Raw genomic sequence first — 7,943 nt, forward strand, 5'->3', positions numbered from 1 at the left:
ATTTTAAACCCTTATAATAAAGGAAGCAATTTTTTTGTTCTACTGTAAGTCGACCCATTTTTCCACAAATCTGGGCTATAAACTATAAACAGACGCTGTCTCTTCAGTGATCTGCTCTATAAAAATTACATTTATAAAATAATACAAAGAGAGTCTAAGATTTATGTCTTTCAGCAGTAAATTGTAAGCATATAACAATATGTGTAGATCATAAAACACATTTCTGTTCATTTGAGGGGAGTGTTTACAAAAAATAAAGCATTCATTAAAAATGTACATTTTTTTCATGCAGCTACTGAATAATTTGCCTTATGATTTTGTCATGTAAATTCAGATGGACAAACCAAACCATACCCTGGAGAATAAGAGGTTAAAGGCAACCCATTATTTATTCCCCCATAAAAGTGTGGCATCTTATCAAAAGTGTTATGAAGAAGTAGCCTTCTGACTACGCTAAGACCAATGATCAAATCAGGATTGTCTTCCTGGGACAGAGTGAATTGAATTGAATTCAGGATTATCAGCCAACTGCGTTTGCACACTGCATTTAACCCATCCGCGCAGTGAAGCACCCACATACATGCACACTAGTGAACACACACTAGGGGGCAGTAAGCACACTTGCCCAGAGCGGTGGGCAGGCCTATCCACAGCACCCAGGGAGCAATTTGGGGTTAGGTGCCTTGCTCAAGGGCACTTCAGTCACTGGACAGTGATGCAAGAGGATGCCCCCTTGTGTCCTGTATTGTTGACTACCTGATTGGCAGACCACAGTATGTACACCTGAGGCACTGTGTGTCGGACAGAGTGGTCAGCAACACTGGAGTTCCACAAGGAACTGTCCTCTCTGCCTTCCTCTTCACCCTCTACACCACGGACATCAGCTACTGCACAGAGACTTGGCACCTTCAGAAGTTTTCTGACGACTTTCGGTTTTCAAGACAAATGGCCTTAAGTTCTTTGTCTTGACGCTTTGAGGTCTTTCTTGGTCTACCAGTACGCTTGGCTTTAACAACCATTCCATGCTGTTTGTATTTGGTCCATATCTTGGATACAGCTGACTGTGAACAGCCCACATCTTTAGCAACCATGCGTGAACAGTTACCTTCTTCAAGAAGTTTCACAATCCTGTCTTTTGTTTCAAGAGACATTTCTCTTGTTGGAGCCATGGTTCTTGCTACTCGACTTCGTCCAGCAGCCCTCCAAGGTGTCATGACTGCAGACGAGCAGATCTAATCTGAGGCAGGTGTCCATTTAGGGAAAGGAAATTGACTGGGTGTGTCCTTATTTTCTATCTCCAATTTGATTGATTCCATATTTTTTCCTCAGAATTGAGTGATTCCATATTTTTTCCTCAGAATTGAGTGATTCCATATTTTTTCTCCGTGCTTGCTCAATAAAAGAAACGTTTACTTTGTTTCCACAATGTTTTTTCTTTTCTTTTAGTGTTTCTGAAAGCCAACAAGTTGCACTTTGGAATGACTTTATTATAGCACCGTGTTTTTGATCTGAGTTTGTTCTACAGAATAAAATGTCTGAATGAGTGCTCATCCCAGACTGGTGATTCCATACAGGTTGGGTTCATGGAGTCACGCTGTTGGCACCAAATTCTGACCCTACCATCTGTAGGGTGTGTCCCTTAGCAGAAATTAAGATTCATCAGACCAGATTATGTTTTTCCATTCTTCAACTGTCCAGTTTTGCTGAGCCTGTGCCAATTGTAGCTTCAGTTTTCTATTCTTGGCTGACAGGAGCTCATTGCTGTAGCCCATCCACATCAAGGTTCGACATGTTGTGCATTCTGCTCATCACAGTTGAGCAGAGTCTGAGTTACCATAGCCTCTCTGACAGCTCAAACCAGTCTGGCCATTCTCCACTGACCTTGATCAGTAATCAACTAAGCATTTCCATCTTCATAACTGCTGCTCACTGTATGTTTTTTCAGTATTGCCATTCTGAATGTACTCTAGAAATTGTTGGGAGTGAAAATCCCAGGATATCAGCAGTTATAGAAATGCTCAAACCAGCCCATTAGGCATTAAGAATCAGGCCACGGTCAAAATCAATGACATCACATTTTTTCCCACATTTTTCTGATGGTTGATGCGAACATTACCTACAGTTGCTGGCCTGTATTTACATGATTTTATGCTTTGCACTGCTGCCACATGATTGTCTGATTAGATCATTGCATGAATGAGTAGGTGTACATGTGCTCCTAATAAAGAGCTCAGTGAGTGTACATGTGTGTATATACTCCTCCATATCTGATGGTAATATAATGATGATAGTTTTAGAGGAGGATGAATAGACTGATTGAGACGCACTGCTTGTGTTCTATTCTTATTTGTAATTCAAGAAAAATTATAACACTATGTTAAAACATTTGTCATTTAAACATTTCACATTTTACTTTTCTATTAACTTTAATTGGAAAAATGTTGCTATGTCATCACTGTCCAAAGAAAGTACCTCCAAAATGGTAACTTTACAGGAGAAGCGTGGATGTTCTTTAAGTTAAATGCAATTTCATGTTAAGAGACGTTATTCTCAGCAATTTTGAAATATTTCTGTTGGTCTATTAATAAGGAAATATTCATACAATGTAAAGGACAGCTGCTGAGCTCAAATGATTTAGAAAAATAAAAGTCGCAAAAAATGGAGGCACTTTTTGGACAGGGATGATATGCTTTTTCAGTAATCAGTGAACAGGGTTGGCGTGTAACAGAATACAAGTATTATGAAAACTTTTAAAAGTATAAAAAGTGTTTATTCAGTCCAGGTTATACACAATACAGTTGTATAATACAGTATAATACAGTTGGCATTGTTAGGAGAACACTTGTAGAATACTTATACACTAAATACAAAAACAATATTCAAAATAATCATCAGTGTTAATTTATGAACTGTATTACAACCCCTGGCAAAAAGTATGGAATCACCAGTCTGGGATGAGCACTCATTCAGACATTTTATTCTGTAGAACAAACTCAGATCAAAAACATGGTGCAATAATAAGGTCATTCCAAAGTGCAACTTGTTGGCTTTCAGAAACACTAAAAGAAATAAAAAAAACATTGTGGAAACAAAGTAAACGTTTCTTTTATTGAGCAAGCACGGGGAAAAAAATATGGAGTCACTCAATTCTGAGGAAAAAATATGGAATCACTCAATTCTGAGGAAAAAAATATGGAATCATGAAAAACAGATAAACAAAAGAACATTCAAAATACATCACTAGTGTTTAGTTGCACCACCTTTGGCTTTTATAACGGCTTGCGGTCTCTGAGGCATGGACTTGATGAGTGACAAACAGTATTCTTCATCAATTTGGTGCCAACTCTCTTTGATAGCAGTTGCCAGATCAGCTTTGCAGGTCGGAGCCTTCTTGTGGACCATTTTTTTCAATTTCCACCACAGGTTTTCAATTGGGTTGAGATCTGGACTATTTGCAGGCCATGACATCGACTGAATGTGTCGTTCTCCAAGGAATGCCTTTACTGTTTTTGCCCTATGGCACGATGCATTGTCATCTTGGAAAATTATTTCATCATCTCCACACATCTGTTCAATTGAAGGGATGAGAAAACTGTCCAAAATGTCAATGTAAACTTGTGCATTGATAGAAGAATTAACCACAGTCATCTCCCCAGTGCCTTTGCCTGACATGCAGCCCCATATCATCAAGGACTGTGGAAATTTGGTTGTTTTCTTCAGGCAGTCCTCTTCATAAATCTCACTGGAACGGCACCAAACAAAAGTTCCAGCATCATCACCTTGTCCAATGCAGATTCTTGACTCATCACTGAAGATAACTTTCATCCAGTCATTCACAGTCCATGACAAATGGCCTTAAGTTCTTTGTCTTGACGCTTTGAGTTCTTTCTTGGTCTACCAGTACGCTTGGCTTTAACAACCATTCCATGCTGTTTGTATTTGGTCCATATCTTGAATACAGCTGACTGTGAACAGCCCACATCTTTAGCAACCATGCGTGAAGAGTTACCTTCTTCAAGAAGTTTCACAATCCTGTCTTTTGTTTCAAGAGACATTTCTCTTGTTGGAGCCATGGTTCTTGCTACTCGACTTCGTCCAGCAGCCCTCCAAGGTGTCATGACTGCAGACGAGCAGATCTAATCTGAGGCAGGTGTCCATTTAGGGAAAGGAAATTGACTGGGTGTGTCCTTATTTTCTATCTCCAATTTGATTGATTCCATATTTTTTCCTCAGAATTGAGTGATTCCATATTTTTTCTCCGTGCTTGCTCAATAAAAGTAATGTTTACTTTGTTTCCACAATGTTTTTTTTTTATTTCTTTTAGTGTTTCTGAAAGCCAACAAGTTGCACTTTGGAATGACCTTATTATTGCACCATGTTTTTGATCTGAGTTTGTTCTACAGAATAAAATGTCTGAATGAGTGCTCATCCCAGACTGGTGATTCCATACAGGTTGGGTTCATGGAGTCATGCTGTTGGCACCAAATTCTGACCCTACCATCTGTAGGGTGTGTCCCTTAGCAGAAATTAAGATTCATCAGACCAGATTATGTTTTTCCATTCTTCAACTGTCCAGTTTTGCTGAGCCTGTGCCAATTGCAGCTTCAGTTTTCTATTCTTGGCTGACAGGAGCTCATTGCTGTAGCCCATCCACATCAAGGTTCGACATGTTGTGCATTCTGCTCATCACAGTTGAGCAGAGTCTGAGTTACCATAGCCTCTCTGACAGCTCAAACCAGTCTGGCCATTCTCCACTGACCTTGATCAGTAATCAACTAAGCATTTCCATCTTCATAACTGCTGCTCACTGTATGTTTTTTTCAGTATTGCCATTCTGAATGTACTCTAGAAATTGTTGGGAGTGAAAATCCCAGGATATCAGCAGTTATAGAAATGCTCAAACCAGCCCATTAGGCATTAAGAATCAGGCCACGGTCAAAATCAATGACATCACATTTTTTCCCACATTTTTCTGATGGTTGATGCGAACATTACCTACAGTTGCTGGCCTGTATTTACATGATTTTATGCTTTGCACTGCTGCCACATGATTGTCTGATTAGATAATTGCATGAATGAGTAGGTGTACATGTGCTCCTAATAAAGAGCTCAGTGAGTGTACATGTGTGTATATACTCCTCCATATCTGATGGTAATATAATGATGATAGTTTTAGAGGAGGATGAATAAACTGATTGAGACGCACTGCTTGTGTTCTATTCTTATTTGTAATTCAAGAAAAATTATAACACTATGTTAAAACATTTGTCATTTAAACATTTCACATTTTACTTTTCTATTAACTTTAATTGGAAAAATGTTGCTATGTCATCACTGTCCAAAGAAAGTACCTCCAAAATGGTAACTTTACAGGAGAAGCGTGGATGTTCTTTAAGTTAAATGCAATTTCATGTTAAGAGACGTTATTCTCAGCAATTTTGAAATATTTCTGTTGGTCTATTAATAAGGAAATATTCATACAATGTAAAGGACAGCTGCTGAGCTCAAATGATTTAGAAAAATAAAAGTCGCAAAAAATGGAGGCACTTTTTGGACAGGGATGATATGCTTTTTCAGTAATCAGTGAACAGGGTTGGCGTGTAACAGAATACAAGTATTATGAAAACTTTTAAAAGTAAAATAAAGTGTTTATTCAGTCCAGGTTATACACAATACAGTTGTATAATACAGTATAATACAGTTGGCATTGTTAGGAGAACACTTGTAGAATACTTATACACTAAATACAAAAACAATATTCAAAATAATCATCAGTGTTAATTTATGAACTGTATTACAACCCCTGGCAAAAAGTATGGAATCACCAGTCTGGGATGAGCACTCATTCAGACATTTTATTCTGTAGAACAAACTCAGATCAAAAACATGGTGCAATAATAAGGTCATTCCAAAGTGCAACTTGTTGGCTTTCAGAAACACTAAAAGAAATAAAAAAAATACATTGTGGAAACAAAGTAAACGTTTCTTTTATTGAGCAAGCACGGGGAAAAAAATATGGAGTCACTCAATTCTGAGGAAAAAATATGGAATCACTCAATTCTGAGGAACAAAATATGGAATCATGAAAAACAGATAAACAAAAGAACATTCAAAATACATCACTAGTGTTTAGTTGCACCACCTTTGGCTTTTATAACGGCTTGCGGTCTCTGAGGCATGGACTTGATGAGTGACAAACAGTATTCTTCATCAATTTGGTGCCAACTCTCTTTGATAGCAGTTGCCAGATCAGCTTTGCAGGTCGGAGCCTTCTTGTGGACCATTTTTTTCAATTTCCACCACAGGTTTTCAATTGGGTTGAGATCTGGACTATTTGCAGGCCATGACATCGATTGAATGTGTCGTTTTCCAAGGAATGCCTTTACTGTTTTTGCCCTATGGCACGATGCATTGTCATCTTGGAATATTATTTCATCATCTCCACACATCTGTTCAATTGAAGGGATGAGAAAACTGTCCAAAATGTCAATGTAAACTTGTGCATTGATAGAAGAATTAACCACAGTCATCTCCCCAGTGCCTTTGCCTGACATGCAGCCCCATATCATCAAGGACTGTGGAAATTTGGTTGTTTTCTTCAGGCGGTCCTCTTCATAAATCACACTGGAACGGCACCAAACAAAAGTTCCAGCGTCATCACCTTGTCCAATGCAGATTCTTGACTCATCACTGAAGATAACTTTCATCCAGTCATCCACAGTCCATGATTGCCTCTCCTTAGCCCATTGCAGTCTTGTTCTTTTCTGTTTAGGTGTCAATGATGGTTTTCTTTTAGCTTTCCTGTATTGAAATACCATTTCTTACGGTTCGGTCACATACATTGGCTCCAGCTTCCTCCCATTTATGCTTCATCTGTTTAGTTGTACTTTTTCGGTTTTCAAGACAAATGGCCTTAAGTTCTTTGTCTTGACGCTTTGAGGTCTTTCTTGGTCTACCAGTACGCTTGGCTTTAACAACCATTCCATGCTGTTTGTATTTGGTCCATATCTTGGATACAGCTGACTGTGAACAGCCCACATCTTTAGCAACCATGCGTGAACAGTTACCTTCTTCAAGAAGTTTCACAATCCTGTCTTTTGTTTCAAGAGACATTTCTCTTGTTGGAGCCATGGTTCTTGCCACTCCACTTCGTCCAGCAGCCCTCCAAGGTATCATGACTGCAGACGAGCAGATCTAATCTGAGGCAGGTGTCCATTTAGGGAAAGGAAATTGACTGGGTGTGTCCTTATTTTCTATCTCCAATTTGATTGATTCCATATTTTTTTCCTCAGAATTGAGTGATTCCATATTTTTTCCCCGTGCTTGCTCAATAAAAGTAATGTTTACTTTGTTTCCACAATGTTTTTTCTTTTCTTTTAGTGTTTCTGAAAGCCAACAAGTTGCACTTTGGAATGACCTTATTATTGCACCATGTTTTTGATCTGAGTTTGTTCTACAGAATAAAATGTCTGAATGAGTGCTCATCCCAGACTGGTGATTCCATACTTTTTGCCAGGGGTTGTAGAGTCAGCGCACAACATGTAGCAAACATGCTTGACAGATAAATTCAAAAGAGGACCTCAGTTAACAGCCTCTGTAGAAACACTGAAGCTTCTACTAAAGCCTGAGTAGACTGATAAATCAATGTGATGATCAGTTATTAATCTCAGTGTTACTGAGCTCTGCTAAAGCCTGAGTAGACTGATAAATCAATGTGATGATCAGTTATTAATCTCAGTGTTACTGAGCTCTGCTAAAGCCTGAGTAGACTGATAAATCAATGTGATCAGTTATTAATCTCAGTGTTACTGAGCTCTGCTAAAGCCTGAGTAGACTGATAAATCAATGTGATCGGTTATTAATCTCAGTGTTACTGAGCTCTGGAGGAATGCTTTGGAGGAATGATTAAACTGATCATCTGAGTAGTGGACATTTTTTAAAGT

This window comes from Pygocentrus nattereri, chromosome 3 (genome assembly GCF_015220715.1).
Source record: "Pygocentrus nattereri isolate fPygNat1 chromosome 3, fPygNat1.pri, whole genome shotgun sequence".
NCBI lineage: Eukaryota > Metazoa > Chordata > Actinopteri > Characiformes > Serrasalmidae > Pygocentrus > Pygocentrus nattereri.